Genomic DNA, 22,855 nt, shown 5'->3' with positions numbered 1-22,855 from the left:
TGCTGGACAGTTGATAACACCGCGCAAAAAAGATTGAGAGTCTTTCACAAAAGTGCGTTTCATTGGCAAATCATCATTTGCGATTTTCTTCCTTGTAGTTGGATTTTATTTAAAAAATCAAATTAAGTCTAATCTAATCTAAAACTAATCAGTACCAAAACTTTTAATTACAATGCAAAACAGTTGTAAGACAAATAAAAAATGTTTTTGAAGATCTAATGCTGGAGCTCATTATGGAAGTTGAACGAAACGAATTATGTATGAGTTGCTTATATAAAAAAAAAGTCGATTCAATCGTCATTCAAAATTGGCCCCTTATTGCAATCAATTATATGTCATGCAATCCATCCTATAGTTAGAGCAAGGTTTCCAATCCCTGATTTCATTTATGGCACTTTTTAAACTCTATCGCCGCCTACCGTCCGAAGCAGGAAACGTTACAGCACGCAGGCGCATAGCATTCACCATCAAACCGATACCCACCACACTCGCTAAACTCCCCTCAAAACATTGCACGCATTAAATTTCGCCCGCAACACTTCCACCACCCACAGCACGGTGCAGCATAAACAACATATCACCCGTTTCACTCACTCCGCGTATGCTTGCTTGGGTACCGCCATCGTTCCATCGCGCCTCACCACCAGTAGGTATTTGACACATTTACGAGGTAAATTTTTCACGCAGCACTTTTCTCACCCTTCACTGCTCACTGCTCGCACACGTTAAAGTGACACTCTCTCACACATTTCCACCATATTTTTCTCCGCCACAGACAGACGACCGGAGGTTTTTCCTCTGTCCCAACTCAGTCACTGACTGACTGCGGATTGGGAATCTCGTGTGTGTGATGTTTTTGGTGCCTGCTTAGGAAGGACTTCTTGATTGACAAAGTGCTTGTGCTGTTCCTTCCCGAGAAGTGGTGAAGATAGCGAGGGTCGAGTGAAGATAAATCCACCGAATACCAGAAGGCGGATTATGCGAAGCATTGAGCAATTCTGGTGAAAATGTGCTAGACGAAAAAAATAAATATAAGAAGCAGAAATAAAACACCAGACGGTCAACGACGGTGTGGTGGCAGAGCAGCGAACAGAAGAAAAAAAAAACCGCTTTTCTTTTTCGGTCTACCGTAAGCCGAGTGAAACCCCCATACACGACCCAGCCGTGTCAAATATTTTCATCCCGGTTGAGCATCTGCCGAGTGTGTCCCGCACACGTACGTCCGCGAAAGTGGTGTGTCTGTGAAAATCAGTGCTGAAATAAACTAACGTGAAATATCTCGGGACTATCCCGAACCCGGGGTCTCGCTGTGAAAAGCAAGGTGAATTGATTTTTTTTCTTCTGTATAATGGAAAATCCATTACTGCCAGGAGCCATAGGGGTGATATGAAGTGTCGTGAGGATCTATTGGTAGCTTTTGACAGACGTGGTTGGATGTGTATATGTAGAACCGTGGAGGAAGTGCCTCATTTTGTCTGTTCCAACTTCGCTGATAAGAAGGATTGGGTTTATTGATCATTTTTTGGTTCTTTCTGCTTTTCCATATGATTCGTTGATATGTCTGTGCATTTTTTTTGTTTTCCCCTTCTTTTGTTTGACTTTTCGGAGTTGACTTTTCCGGAGAGGGGTAGTGTGATACCATAAATGGATGAAATTGATGCGGTTATAGCAGCAGTTTCCAATACAGATGACAATCCTTTCCAGCTGTTTGGCTGAAGGACGAAAATGCAAGTGAGTGATTTAAATGGGTCGAGCGATTGTTAAAAATAGAAATTTAATGTTAGCAGCAAAACATACGTCAAAATTCAACCTGTAATGATGTTTATCAGTTCAAGAGAAAGTGGGCAACGGAACAACCATGCGCAGTGGCTGACACATAATCACATTGTTTTGATTCGCGTTTTCTCGTTTTCCAAACAGAACAACTTGTGTCAATACAGCGCGGTACAAATTTCCAAAAAAGTTGAAAACATCAATCATAAATTTGTTTTGGGTGAACTCAAAACATTTTTACATCACTGACTTCGGTGAAATATTTTACTGAAGTTTCGGTAAACAAAGCGTTCCATTACTGAGTTCGGTAACAGTCACCATATTGTGATTTTTGATCGACTTTAAAAACGTTCTTGTTTGTGAAAAATAAAAAGGTGAAATTATGGAGACTGTAATGCCACACCAAGATGAGCGAATCGTAGATATTTTCTGTAAGTAATTAATTTTCGTTATCTAAATAAATAACGATTACAGATGGTCGATGTTGTTGCTTGTTTTGACGTAGAACTACGTCTTTGTCGACTATACTGGGGTGCAAATCAAAAAATATGTGTGGTGAAGGAGTGTTAGGTTTTGAACGCTTGTAACTTTGTCATTTATAGATGAAATTTAAATCCATATACGCCAATCGATAGAATATTACATTACAAACCTGCTGAAATAGACATTTTTTCCCATTTTTCTGTAATTAAACTTTTGAAAATGTACAAATTATAATTTTATCACTGTTTTCATGAAATAAGGCTTTTTTCCCAAACCCAGTCATCATAAACGAATACCACTTGGTTGCACATCATTCTGCTTGAACCTGAAAATATATAAATCAGCGCTGCTCTCCTGCCTCTGCTCATTACCGCTTCGGACGGCGTGGCACTAGGTCCTGCAGCAAGCAGGACCAAGTCAGCTGCCAAAGGTGGATCATGGCGTGTCCACCACAATGAGGAATGAGACTTGAAAAAACGTGCACGTAAAACCCCCTCTCCCTTAAAAACCTCTCCCCCTCCCCCTTAACATAACTCTAAAAAGACATGGAGTTTGACGATCACTTTTTTTCCGGGAAATAAATTTTAAACAAACCACAATTATTAGTAAAAACAGAAGTTTTTCCCATAATTTCTTCCCGCACCAATACTTTCAAATTTAAGAAAAAAAAAATTGATTGAAAGACATATTCGATGATATTATGTTGGTGAATTACACAACTGACTGTAAAACATATCTGGTACCTCTATACATGAAATTATATTAAAATCCAAAGTCCATCCTTTTTTTCCATATTCTGCACAAAAGAAACGTTCTGCCCCGCCCCCATTCATAATAAAATGACGGGAAATCCTGTCAGTTGCGGGGCTTAGAAAGTATGTGTTCCGTCGAGCGGTGACGGTTCTTCCTTAACTGAGAAACATTTCATGTTCCATGCAACGCTTTTATTTCATGCAACGTGACGATCAAAACTGCGACTAACTACACTAAAAAGGTTGTGCTATGATCCAACTTGATTTTTCTACTGCTATACTATAGTGCGCGCTTGTGTTGGTGCAAGCGCTACTCGCATCTGTCAACAAACAGGTTTCGGCTACCTGATACCAATTTTATTACACCGTGAAGCGTATGTAAAAAAGGAGGGACTTCGGATGTATTTTTTCTGGAGGACGTCGGATGTTAACCTAAATGCATATATCATGCATCATAGATAGAAATAGATAGATAGGTTCTACGTCATACTGCGGTCGTGTCTAGGACACAACCCATTAATTTTTTTTTTCTGTTGGTCCAAGTTCCATTGCCGTTGGCGACTCTGAAAACAGCATTTGGAATCTTCATCCAATGCTTCCCTGTTATCAGTGTAGCGCCGAATCCTTCCGACAAAAACCTGTTTTTGTTCATTGGTGGAGTAATTTGCAACATTAACACATTGATCACGACTGCAGCCAAATTTGTGCATGGGTTGCAGTGACCGCCACCTTGATACAATATTAACGCAAATTACAGTTGTGTCGGTTACCTTTTTAAAAAATTAAAGATCTCTCGGTAATTTTCGATTTGCATATCGTCCTCAAAATTACAGTTCTCCGGTAAAGTCGACTACAAATCAAGCAATGCACATCGGTAAACGTTACCGATAAATTTGACAACTAATTTTGCTGATCCAGTTTAAAGATTTTTTGGTAATGTTCTCGATTACCGAAAACATTACTGGCTATTGAGAATTCGGTAAATGAATTACCAAAGTCGGTGATTTCTTCTAACTCTGATTTTTTTTTAAAAGGTTACCAACTCAACTGTAATTTGTGTTAATATTGTTTCAAGCTGGCGGTCACGATCACGGTCGCGGCAGTCATGATCAATGTGTTGATGTTGCAAATTGCTCCACCAATGAACAAAAACAAGTTTTTGTTCGTCTTCAACGGGAATGGAACTTGGACCGACAGAAAAATCCAACAACAACATCGGCCATTATTTAGATAACGAAAATTAATTACTTACGGAAAATATCTACGATTCGCTCATCTTGGTGTTGCATTACAGCCTCCATAATTTCACCTTTTTATTTTCACAAACACGTACGTTTTTAAAGTCGGTCAAAAATCACAATATGGTGCATTTGACGTTTTCAAAGACCGTTACCGAACTCAGTATTTAATGAAACGCTTTGTAATTTTTAGCATTGCCGATCTAAGACGTTAATTTTTTATTTTCCGGAGTGCTCTGTTTAAGTGTGTAGGACGGATAATAGATCCAAAACCCCATCATAAACCATTTGCAATGATGCTTTGTAAATAACATTAGCAAAGCGTTTTACATTACAAAAAATGTTGGTTGGGATGTTGTTTTCATCGGCAACGAAGTCGCAAGTGTACATATTTAAAAAAAAAGCTTTGCTAACCCCGAGAGAAGGCTGGTCGCTTGTAGCACAGAAAGGATCCTTCACAGTTTTCCGAATGGAGTTGACTTTAGCTTCAGCGAAAAAATAATCATTTGGGAGTTGGGAGGATATGCTATACTAATATCAGCATGAAGCATTAGTGTGTTAATTTATTAGCTAGAGAAAGTTCTGAAGAGGATTGATTAATAGTTTTGTCAGAGTACGGCAGCGTGAAGCATGCACAGAAGTTGAAATTGAGCGAAGGACCATTAATGCGACAATACTAATCAAATGCGCACTTTTTCGCTCCTTTGCTAGAACTAGTCCACAGCCGCAGACAGTATATGAGCAAGTCAAACGCGCACTCTTTTGCCTGTGGATTTGAGGAAATTGAGGTGTCAAGTGAGCTAGGCAAAGGTGTGCGCATTTGAATAGTATTGTCGCATTAATGGCCCTTCGCTTAATTTTAACTTCTGTTCAATTTTCACACTGCCGTACTTTAACAGAACTATCAATCTATCCTCTTCAGAAGTTTCTCAAGCTAACAAATTAACACACTAAAGCTTCATGTTGATATTAGTATAGCATTTTCTCCCAACTCTGAAATCGTAAACTTCACGTGTAAAGTAACAAACACTTTCGTTGAATATAATCTTTTGGATTTATTTAAGGTAGGGGAAATGTATGTAATGTCGGCCTAAATGTCCCTAATTTGAGCCCATACATAAATTCAGTAATTGACTAAATTTTCAATAGCGACCAAACATATCCATTAGTACCGTTCCAATGACGCGTTCATCTAGATAAAATTGATAAATAGCAGATTTTTAGCGATGGGCCCAATCTTAGATCCATTTCCCCTAATTTTGTTTCTTACTCGAGCTAGTATCAAGGAAGCAAGTATCTTTTTTAATGCAAACATTACTATGATAAAGAGCTTTGAGTGTGTTGGTTTATTTCCTTTAAATTCCGTGCCATCAGTGCCAAATACTCAACACCACTGAAAAATCCATCTTTTATCTACGAGTTATATACTGAAAGGTACCAAAAATCAGCAGGTATCCACTGCCATGTCACAATTTACATAAACAGGTACCTAAATTTAGTCTCCAACAGGTAGATGCATGTTACTATGAGTGGTTTTAGGTAGCATGCTTAAGAGTCTCGAGTATCCATTTCCTTGATCTCTATTATGCAATGTTGATGCAAACTTTCTGCTACGTCTAGTTTCCAAGGCAAAGATACACTCCGTAGGATATTAATGTTATCCTTTGTCAAATTGTGCTCCTTTGTAAAGACATGTTTTGCAACCTAGGATTAAAATTAATTATGAAGTTCTTTATCCATCTCTTTGTTAGCCTTTTTACCTATGCGATGTGTTCCTTAAACCTTGTTTCCAATGTAAAAGGGCCAATGTAGATTTTATTGCAATCTGGACAAGAGATTTTGTAGACTCCGGCTTTCCCTTAGATATTTATTGAATCTTTTGTTGATAAAGGGTGATACGGTCAAAATTTGGTCAAGTAAATCGGTGAAATCGTTTATTTAAAAAATCAAATTAAATTTCTTTTTCAAGTTCAATTAGTATAAAATTCAGGAAAAATATTCAGTTAGGCTTCCGCTTTTCCAAATCCGAATTGCCGGGCCTTACGCTTGACCCCTGCCATCAGATTTTGTACAGCCACCTTGTCCACCTTCTTCGCCGCAGAAAGCCAGTTTGCCTTGAACTGCTGCTCGCCCTTAGCAGTTTTTTGGTCTTCTTTAGGTTCCGCTTGACAATAGCCCAGTATTTCTCAATTGGGCAGAGCTCTGGCGTGTTGGGAGGGTTCTTGTCCTTGGGAACCACCTGCACGTTGTTGGCGGCGTACCACTCCATGGCCTTTTTACCGTAATGGCAAGATGCCAAATCCGGCCAAAACAGTACGGAACAACCGTGTTTCTTCAGGAAAGGCAGCAGACGTTTATTCAAACACTCTTTCACGTAAATTTCTTGGTTGACAGTCCCGGAAGATATGAAAATGCTGCTTTTCAAGCCACAGGTACAGATGGCTTGCCAAACCAGATATTTCTTTGCGAACTTTGACAGTTTCATGTGCTTGAAAACATCTGCTACCTTTCCCCTTCCTTTTGCCGTATAAAACTCCTGTCCCGGAAGCTGCTTGTAGTCGGCTTTGACGTAGGTTTCGTCGTCCATTACCACGCAGTCAAACTTCGTCAGCATCGTCGTGTACAGCCTCCGGGATCGCGCTTTGGCCGTCGTATTTTGTTTATCATCGCGATTTGGAGTCACTACCTTCTTGTAAGTCGATAGTCCGGCTCGTTTTTTGGCTCGATGCACGGTTGTAGACGATACACCCAGCTTATTTGCGGCATCTCGGAGAGAGAGGTTAGGGTTTCGCTTGAAACTACCGGCAACTCTCTTTGTCGTCTCAGCGGCTTCCGGTTTTCGATTTCCCCCCGATCCAGACTTCTTGGCTGTCGACAAACGTTCCCCAAACACTTTAATTACATTTGTAACGGTTGATTTGGCAACTTTTAGCGATTTTGCCAACTTTGCGTGCGAGTAGCCCGGTTTTTTGCGATGCGCGAGCAAAATTTTGATACGCTCCTCTTCTTGCTTGGACGGCATTTTGACAACTGAAGAGTGAATTCCAAAATCAAAATAGGAGCAACATTCTACACACACACACCTTCAAAATGAGGGGTGTTCAGGTTTTTTAAATGCAAAATTGAAAGAAATACGTCAAGTTGATATTGACCAAATTTTGACCGTATCACCCTTTACTAACAGTGACTTCAGGTGATTTGTCCTGCTGCTGAATAGTAAATCTAGGCCAAAACTTCTAAACTTCGAAATCAATGGTTCGGTAAGGTTTTTGTCGAAATTCACCGCTACCCGTTTTTAACCCTCAGTTACTGGTGTAAGAGTTGTCGAAGTACGTCTAAAATGATCCCTTGTTCTTTTATCGATTACTTTTTGAATTGTTTTTTTCTGGCTCCCCATTAAGTCTAGCGATTTGAAAAATGTGAGCTATTTCCTTTGATTTGCCTGTATCGCTAAGATAAAGAGTTTGCATCATGTGAACCATGTGGTGAAAAGCGGCCATTTTGTGTTGATAGGAATGGTTTGAAGTGCTTGGTATTACACTCTTTGTGTTTGTTGGTTTCCTATAGATTTCGAAATTGAACGAAGACGTTTCCCTGATGGTGAGAAGATCTAAGAAGGGGAGTTTGCCGTTTCTCTCTTCTTCGTGAGTAAATTTGATGTCCTTGTGAACGTTGCTTAAGACCTCCCAATTTTTTGATAAATCTTCCCTTTTGACAATGCTAAAAATGTCATCCAACGTACCTATACCAACATTTGGGCAACAAATTCCTATCCTCCAGAGTATTTTCTAGGTTAGCCACAAACAATTCACATAAAAATGGAGAAAGCGGATTGCCCATAGGAGCACCTCTGAAAATGAAATAATTTACCTCCATAGAAAGACGAGTAGGCTTGAGATATGACCGAACTTTGTTTTTCCAAGTAGAATCCTCACGTCGCACAGTGGGGATTTTAGCAGCAAAAAGACTTGAAATTGTCTGCCACTAAAACCACACATTGTAGCATATGACTTCCTTTGAGAAAAATGCCAAGAATTTTTTTTTCTGTATATTTTCAATTGGTGCACGCTGTGATAAGTGCATGTTTGAAAAAATAGGCCCCAAAATCCCATATTTTCTGTAGTTTTTTTTTTTCATCATGATACTTCACTGATTCAAATAGTCAGAACCGTTTAACAGAAGCAGCCAATTTGTCTTCTAGTTGTCACCTTGTGCCTTTTAAAAACTATTGATAACATTTATAGGAGCATGTGGGCTCAAATAACACATGTGTCAAATATACAATATACACTTCATGATTACTCGAGGTGAACCAGCCAAAGGCTAGAAATCTCGCAAATAAATCATTAACATGGAGAAGAAGTTTGTAGTTTTCAGCGGCACTGTTAAATTCGTCAAACAATGCCTGAGTTATGATTTTTTAAACATTTCAAGTTTGCCGTTCCATGTTTTTTTGGAGGCTTGGTTAGAGGAGTGTTAAAAACAACCTTCATGCTTTAGATTAATGGAAACATAAGTTTTTAGGAATTATTGGGAAATTCGTCTGGTAAGTTGAAAGTTCATTCAAAACCATTTGATCTGATGCGATTGTTTTTCGTCTACTTCAAACCAATCCCGACACAGATTGTTTTCTAAGTGTGGATTAAAACTGAAGCAGGCTTTATGTGTCGAACATAGTGCAATTGAAAACAATTTCTCTTGACCTTCTACAAGCTAATTTGTGATGTTATCAATAAAATCATTATTTAGGCTTTGCGGTACTCTGTTACTCTGGATCATCGTCATTATCGCTGTCACTGATCCAATCGGAATTTTCATCATCATCACCATAGTTTTCTGCGTAGGCCACTCCATCTACTATGAACTGTTGCAGTTTTGCCTCAAATGCATCATCATACTTTTATTTCCTTCGATGGACCGTATGCTGTACCACCTCACACGCGATCTTCGGATCTGATCGGGCTAGGCCCGTCTTCATCATATTAAGATGCGATGCAAAATTAGACGAATTATGTGTTGTATTCGGGGCACTCGTGCATAACGTATATTCACTAATTAACACATCGACCCGCAGGATGTAGCCGTCGCCACCAGAAATGTTCTTCGACTTTCGGTTCGTGATCACGAACTGTACATGGTTATATCAGCCGGAAAGGATTTAAAATCCTCCACGGGATGTGGTCCAGATGGGATTCCATCGCTTGTCCTCAAATGCTGCGCGGATACACTTGCAACACCACTAGCAAGAGTATTCAACCTATCTTTGGCTACTGGTGTATTACCAAACTGCTGGAAGCAGTCGTATGTTTTCGCAGTTTTCAAGAAAGGCTGCAAGCGGATTGTTTCGAACTATCGGGGTATAGCTGCGTTGAGCGCCACTTCTAAGCTGTTTGAGGTGATCGTTCTGCATAAGCTGGTTCAGAATTACGCACACTATATTTCGGTTGATCAGCACGGATTTATGCCTAACCGTTCGACGACAACTAATTTGACTTGTTTCACTTCGTTCGTGATCCGCCAAATAGAAAATGGTCAACAAGTAGACGCTATTTACACAGACTTATCCGCGGCGTTTGATAAAATGAATCATCAAATCGCAGTTGCTAAATTCGACAAGCTGGGAATGAACAGTAACTTGCTTTCCTGGCTTCGATCCTACCTAACCGGTCGAAGTATGTCCGTCAAAATTGGAGACCACGTTTCGCCCTTCTTTCCGGTTTGGTCCGGTGTCCCCCAAGGAAGTCACTTGGGACTGTTTCTATTCTTGCTGTATATAAACGATGTCAATTTCATCTTGAAATGCCTAAAACTCTCGTATGCCGATGACCTGAAGCTTAACTACATGATTAAGCAACCACAAGATGCGTTTTTTCTGCAACAACAACTGGAAGCCTTCGCTGAATGGTGCCATATTAATCGAATGTCGCTGAACGTGTCCAAATGTTCGGTTATTTCATTTGGCCGCAAGCAATCACTCTTCCATTTTAGCTATGCTTTGGGAGGCGTGAATCTACAACGTGATTCGACAGTCAAGGACCTGGGGATTCTGGTTGATACAAAATTAACCTTCAAGGATCACGTCGCGTACGTTGTGTCTAAAGCCTCCTCGCAACTAGGATTTTTATTTCGCTTTGCAAAAAAGTTCAAGGACGTTTACTGCCTAAAAGCGTTATACTGCTCAATTGTGCGCCCTATCTTGGAGTATTCGTCTATCGTCTGGTCTCCTTATTACCAGAATGAAATTCAACGCATCGAAGCTGTTCAGCGAAAATTCATCCGGTTCGCTCTACGTCATCTTAGGTGGAGAGATCCATTCAACCTGCCCAGTTATGAAAGCCGTTGTCTACTTATAAATCTGGAATTACTAGAAGCAAGACGTAATGTGGCAAAAGCGTGCTTTGTTGGGGATCTTCTGCAAGGCAACATTGACAGTCCTACGCTTCTTAGTCTCTTGGACATCAATACACGTCGTCGCAATCTTCGGTCGCACTCGTTTATCACCATACCTCGGATCTTCTCATAAGTTCATCGGGCCAGAGCCCTTTTGTGGCTTATCGGCTGTATCTCTTAGAATTGAGCTAAAAGCATGGGAATCTTCAAAAGTGGAGGAAAACTTGATGAACCCTTCTACTGCTAGGCAGTCGAAGCGATTCATGAATCCAAACATTTCTGTGACCCACAAAATCCTGGAACTTTCTAAGAAAGATCTTAGTATACATGCAGGTCTTATAACAGGTCATTGTCCGAGCCGTTATCACTTGAAGCTGATTGGAAAACTTCAAGATGATGTATGTAGCTTCTGTGGCACAGAAAAGGAAGACTCGGATTTTTTGCTATGCCACTGTCCGGCAATTTTCAATAAAAGGCGTAAGTTCTTCGACAAGGGGCTGATAGAATTCTTTGACATTTGGAGAAAAACTCCCAGTACGGCAGTGCACTTTATTCAAAGTATAATGACGTGCTGGAATAATGCTATTAGTCAAACGATGGCAATCACTCGACTAATAATAGTGATACGCATCTTGATATAGCTAAAGAAAAAAATGGGGAATATATCACAATAGATCAGAAAAATGGTCGCAGTGATGAAAATACCCGACAAGGAAAAAAAAAAGCAACTGGCTGATTTTTGTCCTCTATTCTACGCGCCATAAACAGCAATGTTGCCTGCTGAACAGTTTTTTGACAGATCTACGTATCTATTGTGCCGGCCTTTACATTTAATCGAAAAGCGGTCTTGAACAATTTGGAACCGCTTGAGCACTGTGGAGCAAAAATGTCAAATTTTGCATCAGTCTAATGGATATGGATGTAAGAGAAATTTGTTTTGAGTGTATTCACTCACAAAAAAATCCGCTGAATTGGTTGGAGGACAGCCTGCACTTCCACACAATTTCACCACCAATACAGAATATTGATTCTATCAAAATGCCTTCTATTCAAAGAATAATTCAATCCAAAAAGTATCAGTCAATTGCCACAGGCTAACCTGTCAGATCAATCAAATTAATAGTCCATGTCTATTATTTTGTGTCTATTCTCAGCATTGCATTGATTGTTTGGCATTCGAGGAAAACTTTCACGTGCACACAAATTTGCATGTTTTGGTACTTTGTAAAAATCCCTAACCACACACCGAATGGAATTACCACCCACATGGGGAGCGTAAAACAAACCAAGTCAAGAATTTATTTCAACCAAGAACTAGTGCTACATCGTCGTATCCAAGGTAAGAGAGTTTGCGACCGAAAGAGCAGTTCCAGTGTGTAAATAAGTTAATGGCAATCTCATGTGGCTTGGACCCGATTTTGGGATCCATTTTTCAGTACGGATCCAAAATTAGACAAAAGAAAAAGCAATAGCATATTGATCTGCGGATCGGAGATAGCGGGACTAAAGATGGGAATATATGGAAAGATATGCGTGGAAAGGGATTTTTGGGTCTTCTGATTCCAGAGGAGGCAAATGGAGATTGGCTTGTATAAGTGGAATGTGTGACCCTTTGGGATTCGTGCAGGATGATTTTGCTCGGCGTTGGAGTGGATACTTAAATATTGAACCTTCCTTCCCGTTTGATTGCCTGGTAAAAAGGAAGATTGAGATATCTCCTGGATGTTTGGGGTAGAACTTTTCTGGTTATTTTCCTCCTCTCTACTTTCTAGCAGGTTATCAAATATATTATATTGATTTTATAGGTATTGCACAAAGTTAAAAAAAAACGGTCTTTTTTCTCATCGATCGTCCAATTCTCTCAAACAACAACTCAATCATGCAAACTAATATTTCCAATAGATAGGGGATCATCTCCTCTGTACTATGGTGGTATAACTTTCCGTTAATGTTGAAATTGAAGATGGAACTAAATAATGCCACTTCAGAATCACTTCAGAAGGGTTCTAAATCTCTTAGGAAAGTACTAGAAGTACGAAGTCATGTTGGAAAGTACTGAATCACATCGAACATGTTCTGAATCACTTTACAAAAATTCGAAATCCCTTCTAAAAGATCAACATCATCAAAATCATTTCCAAAAGTACTGATTCACTTCAGAAAAGTTTTAAACCACTTCTAAAAGTGCTGACTAAAGGGTGATACGGTCAAAATTTGGTCAATATCAACTTGACGTATTTCTTTCAATTTTGCATTTAAAAAACCTGAACACCCCTCATTTTGAAGGTGTGTGTGTGTGTAGAATGTTGCTCCTATTTTGATTTTGGAATTCACTCTTCAGTTGTCAAAATGCCGTCCAAGCAAGAAGAGCAGCGTATCAAAATTTTGCTCGCGCATCGCGAAAATCCGAGCTACTCGCACGCAAAGTTGGCAAAATCGCTAAAAGTTGCCAAATCAACCGTTACAAATGTAATTAAAGTGTTTGGGGAACGCTTGTCGACAGCCAGGAAGTCTGGATCGGGGGGAAATCGAAAACCGGAAGCCGCTGAGACGACAAAGAGAGTTTCAAGCGAAACCCTAACCTCTCTATCCGAGATGCCGCAAATAAGCTGGGTGTATCGTCTACAACCGTGCATCGAGCCAAAAAACGAGCTGGACTATCGACTTACAAGAAGGTAGTGACTCCAAATCGCGATGATAAACAAAATACGACGGCCAAAGCGCGATCCCGGAGGCTGTACACGACGATGCTGACGAAGTTTGACTGCGTGGTAATGGACGACGAAACCTACGTCAAAGCCGACTACAAGCAGCTTCCGGGACAGGAGTTTTATACGGCAAAAGGAAGGGGAAAAGTAGCAGATGTTTTCAAGCACATGAAACTGTCAAAGTTCGCAAAGAAATATCTGGTTTGGCAAGCCATCTGTACCTGTGGCTTGAAAAGCAGCATTTTCATAGCTTCCGGGACTGTCAACCAAGAAATTTACGTGAAAGAGTGTTTGAATAAACGTCTGCTGCCTTTCCTGAAGAAACACGGTTGTTCCGTACTGTTTTGGCCGGATTTGGCATCTTGCCATTACGGTAAAAAGGCCATGGAGTGGTACGCCGCCAACAACGTGCAGGTGGTTCCCAAGGACAAGAACCCTCCCAACACGCCAGAGCTCCGCCCAATTGAGAAATACTGGGCTATTGTCAAGCGGAACCTAAAAAAGACCAAAAAAACTGCTAAGGGCGAGCAGCAGTTCAAGGCAAACTGGCTTTCTGCGGCGAAGAAGGTGGACAAGGTGGCTGTACAAAATCTGATGGCAGGGGTCAAGCGTAAGGCCCGGCAATTCGGATTTGGAAAAGCGGAAGCCTAACTGAATATTTTTCCTGAATTTTATACTAATTGAACTTGAAAAAGAAATTTAATTTGATTTTTTAAATAAACGATTTTACCGATTTACACGCGTTTTCCCTTGACCAAATTTTGACCGTATCACCCTTTAACCTTTGAAATTTTTTAAATCACATCAGAAAGTACTGAATCACTATAGAAGTGATTGGAAAATACTGAATCACTTCAAATAAATTCGGAATCATTTCGGAAAGTACTAAATTATTTCACAATTGTATGAAAAGTACCAAATAGTTTTACAGAAGTTCTGAATCACTTCGAAAAGTACTGTATTACTTCAGAAATGTTTGGAAAGTTCTGAATCACTTCAAAGAAATTCAGAATACCTTCTAAAAGAACTAAATCACTTCAGGAAATGTCGAATCACTTCTGAAAAGTTCTCAATTACTTCAAAAAGTGCTGAATTACTTTTGAACTATTCTAAATCCCTTCGGAAAGTACTGAATTGCTTCAAATACATTCTAAATGACTTCTAAAAGAACTAAAACACTTCAGAAGTGTTTGGAATCACTACGGCAAAATTCTAAATTACTTCAGAAAGTGCTGCATTTATTTTAAAGTTCGGAATGCCTTCGGAAGTTCGGAATCACTTTGGAAAGTACTGAATCACTTCATAAAAATTCGGAATCAATTCTAAAAGCACTAAATTACTTCAGGAATGTTCGGAATCACTTCGGAAGATACTGAATCACTTCAGAGCGATTCTAGATGAATGTACTAGATAACATTAGAAATATTCGTAGTCACGTCGGAAAGTACTGAGTTACTTTGGAAATGTTCTGAATCACTTTGTAAAGTACTAAATCACTTCAGAAATGTTTTAAAAGTACTGAATAACTCAAAAACAAAAATTTGAATCACTTCAAAAGTACTATATCACTTCAAAAATATTTGGAATGTCCTGAATCACTTGAAAGATATTCGGAATCACTTTGGAAAGTGAAAATTACTTCAGAAGTGTTTGGAAAGTACTGAATAACTTCAAAGAAATTCGGAATATCTTCTAGAGGAACAAAAGTATTTCAAAAATGTTCGGAATCACTTCGTAAAATATTGAATCACTTCGGAAAAAATCTAGATTACTTCAGTGCGGGTTGTGCTTCTTTTCAAAAGTTCGGCATCCCTTCGGAATGTACTGAATCATTTCAGAAAATATCGGAATCACCTCGAAATGATCTGAATCAATTCAAAAAGGTTCATAGTCTCTTTGGAAAGAACTTAATCACTTCAGAAATGATCGGAATCACTTTGGAAAGTACTGAATCACTTTATAAAAATTCGGAATCACTTCTAAAAGAACTAAATTACTTCAGAAATGTTTGGACTCACTTCGAAAGGTACTGCATCACTTCAGAGAGGTTCTTAATGTCTAAGGAATTTACTGGATTACTTTAGAAATATTAGGAGTCACGTTGGAAAGTACTGAATCACTTCAGAAAGTACTAAATCTCTTCAGAAATGTTTGGAAAGTACTGAATAACTTTTAAAAAAAATCGCAATAGAGAACTTAATCACTTCAAAAATGTAATGAATCACTTCAGAAATGTAATGAATCACTTCAGGAAATATTGAATCGAAAATAAAAGAAGAAAGTATCTAAATTATTTCAGAAAGTGCTGAATTACTTTAAAAAAAAATCGAAATCCCTTCGGAAATAACTAAATAACTTTATAAAATTTCTATATCACTTCTACAAGAACTGAATCATTCCAGAAATATTCGAAATCGATTCCAAAAGTACTAATTCACTTTTGAGATACCTTTGAAAATGTTCAAATCACTTCAGAAAGCACTAAATGATTTCAGAAATGAATTATTTCAGAAATCTTCGGAATCACTTCGGGAAATATTGAATCACTACAGATTCTAAATTACTTCAGAAAGTGCTGCTTTATTTTTGACAATTGAATCACTTCAGAAATGTTCAGAATCTCTTCGGAAAGAACTGAATCACTTCAGAAATCGTCGTAATCACTACGGAAAGGTCTGAATCGCTTCGGAAGGAACTGTATCATTTCAGAAAAGATCATAATCATTTCGAATAGTACTGAATCCCATCAAAAATGATCAGATAAGTTTAAACTTAAACTCTGTTCTGAAAATACCCATAGTGATGAGTATTTGTCAGTTTAAAAAAATCGGAAATCACCCAATTGGGTAAGAAAACCGAAGTATGTTAGACTCTAAAATCCCAAGTATCATTGTAAGTTTTATTGAGGTTTTAAAGCACTCTACAAGTCTAAATCATGGTCTACAGTACCCTCATAAAACCCAAATTGTTACTTGGTATGGTTCTAATTAGGCCTCAACATAATGTATCATCATTATCACGATTCATATACATAGAGTTTTTGGCATGAGGCTTCTCTTAGCTCAGTCCGTAAAGGCGCTGCTACAAAGTACGACCAGGCTGAAGGTGGCAGTGTTCGATTCCCGGTCCGGTCTAGAAATTTTTTAGGTTGGAAAATTTTGCGACCCTTCTGGGCATAGAGTATGATTGTACTTGCCACACAATCATACTAATGCATCCAGGGATCGACTAAATACTCAGAGTGGTGCAAAAAACACTGGTGCTACTCTCAAATACAGAAGCGCATTACTTTTATTTGGAAGGAGAAATAGCCAAAGAAGAGAGAGATTTCACACCTAGGAGAGAGTAGTTGGACTTCTCAGGTGCTACTTGCGTATACCGTAGAACTCCGTTAGTTTGAATAGCTAAATTGGTATTTACACGGTGCTCATTTAGAATTAGATTAACTGGTACCCGTTCACAGGAGCGTAACGCTAGTGGGCACCTGTGTAGTGGTACCAGTTAAACAAATTATAAATGAGCACCGTTTAGTTGCCATTTTAGCCAACTAACGGGGTTCTACGGTAGCACAAACCAGTAGTGCACGGTGTTATGATGGAAGTAGCACCTTTCAATCGGGGGAGACGTGGGTTAGAGATTTACAGGAATGACTGCAAATTTTAGGCTGGGTGCATACTATTTTGACAATCAGTGCAGTGCCTGTATGGTGTTCAATAGCGTAGGAAAATAAATTCGATGTGTAATTTTCTTTCAATTGTTGTGAAGAAGCTATTTTAGGTTAGTGTGGGATAACAAATTGTGAAGACCTTGAATCCACACACTTTGAAAAATTTATGTAAATTTAGGTGCTCTGAAACTGACATATGCGAGCGTCAATTTTGACATAAAATTGAGTCATACTAGGCGTGATATTCAGCTCAATCAAACGTACTTTCGAACTTTTCAGTCTCGGAGCATTAAGTTTTACATGACATGTGTGTTTACGTCCCATACTTTATGTCGAAGATGGATTCCGTCACGTGTAAGATTAGATATTTTTAAGTGTGCATTGTATTTTTGCATGCAAAACAGGTCCCTAAATTTTCAAGTATCAATCTTTAAACTAGGCTAGGCTATGTATCTGACGCCCCACCCTGCTTGTGCAGTTTGCGTATCACACGCACGTTGTGTCCGAAGTGGCGGAAACATCAAGTTTGGGTACTAACAGTCTTAAATCGATGGACTTTAAAATATTCTTTAAGAGAATATGGCTCTACATCACTTCGTCGTACTCCACTTCGTTTTAAATAGCTCATTTTACGCATGAGTGCAAATATGTCAACATCAATTGTAATTAATCTGGAAAATTAGTGCGAAGCCCTATTTGATTTAATTAATTTTATCATAATTTTCTATATAAATATTTGGGAACGGCTCTGAAGAACCAAAACCTCCGCTTGTAAAATTGCACCATTTTTTTCTTAATACAATATTTTACAACCAATCAATTTGTGTATTTAAGCACCCAAACCCAAAGTGATTACAACTCCTAGGCCCATGAATGTTGATTAATTCGCCACGTTACACTTAAGGCCCACGCACATTAGATCCGGATCGGACGCGTTGCGGTAAAGTGACAGCTAAACTTATTGTCTAACTGTCAAATTTACGTCAACGCAACGCAAACGGATCTAATGTGGGTGGCCCTTTAGTGAAGTAATCTTAAGATATTCATAAAATTGCTTTTTAGCCAGAAAAAATTCGGTATGAATTTAATTAGCCTTTTGAAAAATAACAATGCTAAAAACAAAAATAAAACGGAGCAGACTGGAATCGAGCCAAGGATGCTGATATTACGGGGCCTGTGTCTTCTCAACCACTTGTTAACGCCTAAAGGCGTATACAAGCTACCCCGTCTACACTGAGGTAAATAAACTTTCAAATTTCATAAGGTTCGAATTATGAACGACACATATGCATTTCATAAGCGTGACTAATGGACGGTTTTCGCTCTTATACGCCTTTAAGGTGATTCCTTGTAGAGTCCAAAAATGGCCGCCATGTAGGCTATAAATGCACATTCACATCGAATTTTCAATTACACAAATCTCGGAAATTAGAGTTCCATTTCACCTGAAATTGCTACTGCATGTAAGCTGCAACGCAGCAAACGTGGAGTAATAGTTTCATTGTAGTACGTGTCGTGGAAGCTGATATTTGTGCACTTAAAGTTCCGAAGTGGTAGCGAGAATAAGGATCTCACAGCGAACCACCTTAACCAATTCATTTTCCCAAGCGTTGAAAGACGAGTGGTCAACACGCGGGCTCCGTAATCTCAACGTCCATGGTTCGGTTTCAGTCTGCTCTGTTTTATTATTAGTTTTGTCAGCAGTAAAAAATCCATGATTTCGGCGTTAACAGGTAAATTATGCTTTTGGTACGATACTTTAGTTCAAATGCTACCAAACTAAATCAATAAGAACGCGTGATATGAATGTTTGCACCCAATATTCTCAAAAACAAATGAAACGCTCTGACCGAATCAATTTTTAACTTCATCCGATAGGCCGAAGTGAATTCATTGGCGCTTCAATGCGTTAGGCCGAGTTTAGAATCCGTAGGCCAAGATTGGTGACAAGAAGGAGTGTTAGAATTTTAACAATATCTCAACAATTTGTTTCCCTTCATCAAAACTTACGGTACGTACGAAAAGGTAAATAAATTTAGAAGCCATCAGTAATAATAACATTTCGGTTGGTGCTAAACTATGCAAGATTAAGAAAGACTAAGTGCGGGTTGTGCTTAATAGGCCGGAAATGGGGTAGTTAACCCTATTTTTCATAAGGCAAATCAATTAAATTCATTCGGATTTCTTGTGGCTAAAAGTAATAAGTGGTTCTTATGGAATTCTTACGTTCTTTTGCCTCAGTGTAGTATCGTACAACGTTACAGCTATAGAGAAAAGAACACTCTCGGAGAAGCAAAAGAGAGAAAGAAAGAGACTTAGCACCGTTGGAGCGGCAGCTCTCCAACACAAGAAGAATGAAATGTGCTGCACGATTTAAAATGCTCCTTCACGTCTCTTTGAAAATGAAAGTGCAGTCTTGCAACAGCATGTGTTTTACTCGTAGAAAATGGAATAGCACCCGATCCCTGAATGCAACAATGGTACAGTCATCGAAAGCTCTCAATTAATAACTGTGGAAGTGCATCTAGAACATTATAAGTAGAGAGCACGTCATGAACTAATATGTCATCGATTCTCTGCTTGTTCGTCAAGCAGTACAGTCCGGTATTTGCTCGCTCTGTCGAGTTGTTCGATAGTTATTCCAAACGTTTATTCGCGTCGTCAGTAGTGTCGGTCGCATCGTGTGATGGGAAAACAGCGCTCCCGGAGCAGGCTCCGTGAGAAAGCGGAAAAGAACAGTGGTGAGTGTAGCACGAGTGTACCTATTTCAAATAGGTACGCTACTCTTCCCACCGATGTTGGGAATACCACCTCCGCCACGGTGAAGCGATCCAAGAAGAGGAAGAAAAATCAAGGCCAGTCCGATGGTGCGAGTGGACGTGATGACGTCACAGCAACGAACGCCAGCGACATCGGTGATTTCGGCGACACCATCGACAACGAAAATTCTGCCAGCCCAAGTGCGGCAAAAGTGAAGCTACCTCCATTGGTAGTAAAAAATGCTCATCTTAATGAGCTCATCGCGGATCTAGCGACGCTGGGCGTTAAAGCCGAATACAAGTTGGGCAGAGTCGGCACCAAGGTGGTGCTCCGTACCAAAGCGGAGTATGACTTGGTCGTCGCCCACCTGAGGACTTCCAAGGTGGAATTCTTCACCCACGACATTCCCGGTGAGAAACCATACAAGGTCGTCATCAGGGGCCTACTAAACTTCGACCCGAAGTTTATCGAAGCTGAAATCAGGGACCGGTACAAGCTGGCCCCAAGTGCCGTCTATCGGATGACAAGAAGAGACGAGAATGTGAAGGCGTATCCGGATTGCCTTTTCCTGGTACACTTCCAGAAGGGAACGGTGACGCTCAACGCGCTGAAAGCCATCCGCTCCATCAATTGCATCATCGTCCGCTGGGAGCCATACCGTGGCGGCCATCGCGATGTGACTCAGTGCCAACGGTGTCTGAACTTTGGACACGGCACCCGCAACTGTAACATTAAGCCACGCTGCGGCAATTGCGCTCAAGACCACGCCACTTCCGACTGCCCTGCGGATGAAGCCGTGGCGTTAAAATGCGCCAACTGTGGTGGTGCTCACCAAGGTTCCGACAGACAGTGCTCCAAACGCGAGGACTTCAAACGCATCCGAAAACAGGCGGCAGCTAACAAGCAACCAGGACGCAAGAAGGACAAAGTCCCGGCAGTTCGGACGGAGCATTTCCCGCCACTTCGTGCTCCTCAGCAAAGGCAAGCGAATTCGCGGGTGCATTCCGCTCAAGCAACTTCTGGTGATTCTGCTGGCCAAAGCTCTCCATCCCCCCCCTGGATTCTGGAGACAACCACCAGCGCAAAACAACAACCCCGATCTGTTTTCAGCGGATGAACTGATGGAAATTTTCGTCAACATGACCGGTGCTCTACGTAAGTGCCGCAATAAGCCCGTACAGATCCAAGTGCTCGGTAAGTTCATCATCCAGTATGGTGTCTAAACCGCTAACCATCGCTACTTGGAATGCTTGCTCTGTAAGAGCAAAACAGATTGAGCTTGCCGACTTCCTCCGCAAGCATAGCATCGACGTGGTTCTTCTAACCGAGACCCACCTAAAGTCCGGTGACAGCTTCTGGTTGCCTGACCACAACATTATCCGGCTTGATCGCACCAGCTCCGAGAGGGGTGGTGTAGCGGTCATCGTCAGAAAGGGAATCAAGTTTTGCACTCTGCCCCACATCCGCACTTCTATCATCGAGGCCATTAGTGTGGAATCACCAACTGGAAACGTCCGGTTCATCGCTGTTTACTGCCCACGGCAGTGTACCGCAAGCAACGGATTAGGAATCCAATTCAAGAAGGACCTGACCGCCATCACCCGTACTAGCTCCCGATTCATCGTTGGGGGCGACCTGAACGCCCGCCATGAAGCTTGGAGGAACTACCAGAGGAACCGGAACGGATGTCTATTGTTCGACCACGCACAACATGGTCTGTACACTGTGCAATTTCCGGACGAACCAACTTTCATCTCTCCGGCGGGAAATCCCTCCACGCTGGACTTTTTCCTGTCAAACATCGGACTATCCAAGCCGGAGGCGCACAACGCTCTCAGCTCCGACCACCAACCGGTGGTGACTGAAGTCGGTGTCAACGTGGTTCCTGCTAGAAGCTGCCTGCGTAAAGACTACCACCATGTTAACTGGGTGCAGTACGGACGAATGGTGGACAGCAACATCGATGAAAATCCACTACTCAACACCGTAGATGACATCGACCGGACGTTGGAAGGGCTCCAACAGGCCATATCCATGGCTGACGAGGCATACGTTCGACAAGTTCCTGTGAGGGGTAAGTTTGTTGCTATTGATTCCCACACCCAATTACTGATTCGGTTGAGAAATGTTCGTAGACGCCAGTTTCAGAGGACTGGAGATCTGGGCAAAAAACGTGAAATGGCCGATCTGAATAGGCAGATTGCTTCCAGAATGGACTCAATCCGAAATGAAAGTTTCGGGCGTGTTGTCCAGAATCTGGATGACCGCTCCAGACCATTCTGGAAGGTAGCCAAGGTCCTGAAAAGTCATCCCAAACCCGTTCCACCTCTCAAAGTCGAAAATGATGACGATCGGCTTTTAATTACCCCACAGGAGAAATCAAATGCGATCGGCGAGCATGTCGCTTCATCGCATTTGCTTGGCTCGACTATCCAAAGTCCGCTCGATGATCAGGTTGCGCAATGCGTTCAAAACCTAGATTCCTCCGCTTGTGTCGTGCCTCCGGCGGATATGATTACAGTACAACAAATTTGCTCAGCGCTGAAATGCACCAAGAACATGAAGGCTCCCGGGTTTGACGGTATATTCAACTTGATCTTGAAGAGACTCAGCATGAAAGTGCAGTCTCTTCTAACCGCTATCTTCAACAGATGTTTGGAACTGCACTACTTTCCAAGTATCTGGAAAGTAGCAAAAATCATACCAATCCGCAAACCCGGTAAGGATCCAACATTGCCTTCAAGCTACAGACCAATCAGCCTCCTTTCAGCGCTGAGCAAATTGTTCGAGAAACTCATTCTCAATCGTTTGCTCAAGTTTGTCGAGGAAAGCAACATTCTCCTTCCGGAACAGTTTGGATACAGAAAGGGGCACTCCACCAATCATCAGCTAGTACGGGTGTTGAATAACATCCGAAGTAACAAAGCTGTATCCAAGTCCACAGCCATGGCCTTGTTAGACGTTGAAAAGGCGTTTGACAATGTTTGGCATGATGGACTTGTGTACAAGCTTTGTAACTTCAACTTTCCTTTACATTTTATTAAAATCACCCGTAACTACCTCCAGGAAAGGTCGTTTAAGGTA

At 40.7% G+C, this 22,855-nt stretch overlaps 1 protein-coding gene across 5 annotated transcripts in view; it reads left to right on the top strand.

Moving 5' to 3' along the window:
* The first annotated feature begins 812 nt into the window (after window positions 1-812).
* Window positions 813-22,855, top strand: part of metro (membrane palmitoylated protein 7-like protein metro) — a 92,869-nt gene continuing 70,826 nt past the window's right edge. For 3 of the 5 annotated variants that reach the window (XM_065225040.1, XM_065225038.1, XM_065225039.1), the window contains exon 1: window positions 814-1,321. The gene's annotated coding sequence lies outside the window, so the exon portion shown is untranslated. Of the gene's footprint in view, window positions 1,322-22,855 lie in introns of all 5 variants that reach the window. The other 2 variants (XM_065225036.1, XM_065225035.1) reach the window with 2 other exon arrangements.

The sequence above is a fragment of the Ochlerotatus camptorhynchus genome, unplaced genomic scaffold (genome assembly GCF_037179485.1).
Source record: "Ochlerotatus camptorhynchus isolate MF236.1 unplaced genomic scaffold, CSIRO-AGI_Acam_v1.1 ptg000220l, whole genome shotgun sequence".
NCBI classification, from domain to species: domain Eukaryota; kingdom Metazoa; phylum Arthropoda; class Insecta; order Diptera; family Culicidae; genus Ochlerotatus; species Ochlerotatus camptorhynchus.
This window is presented reverse-complemented; position numbering and strand designations above follow the sequence as displayed.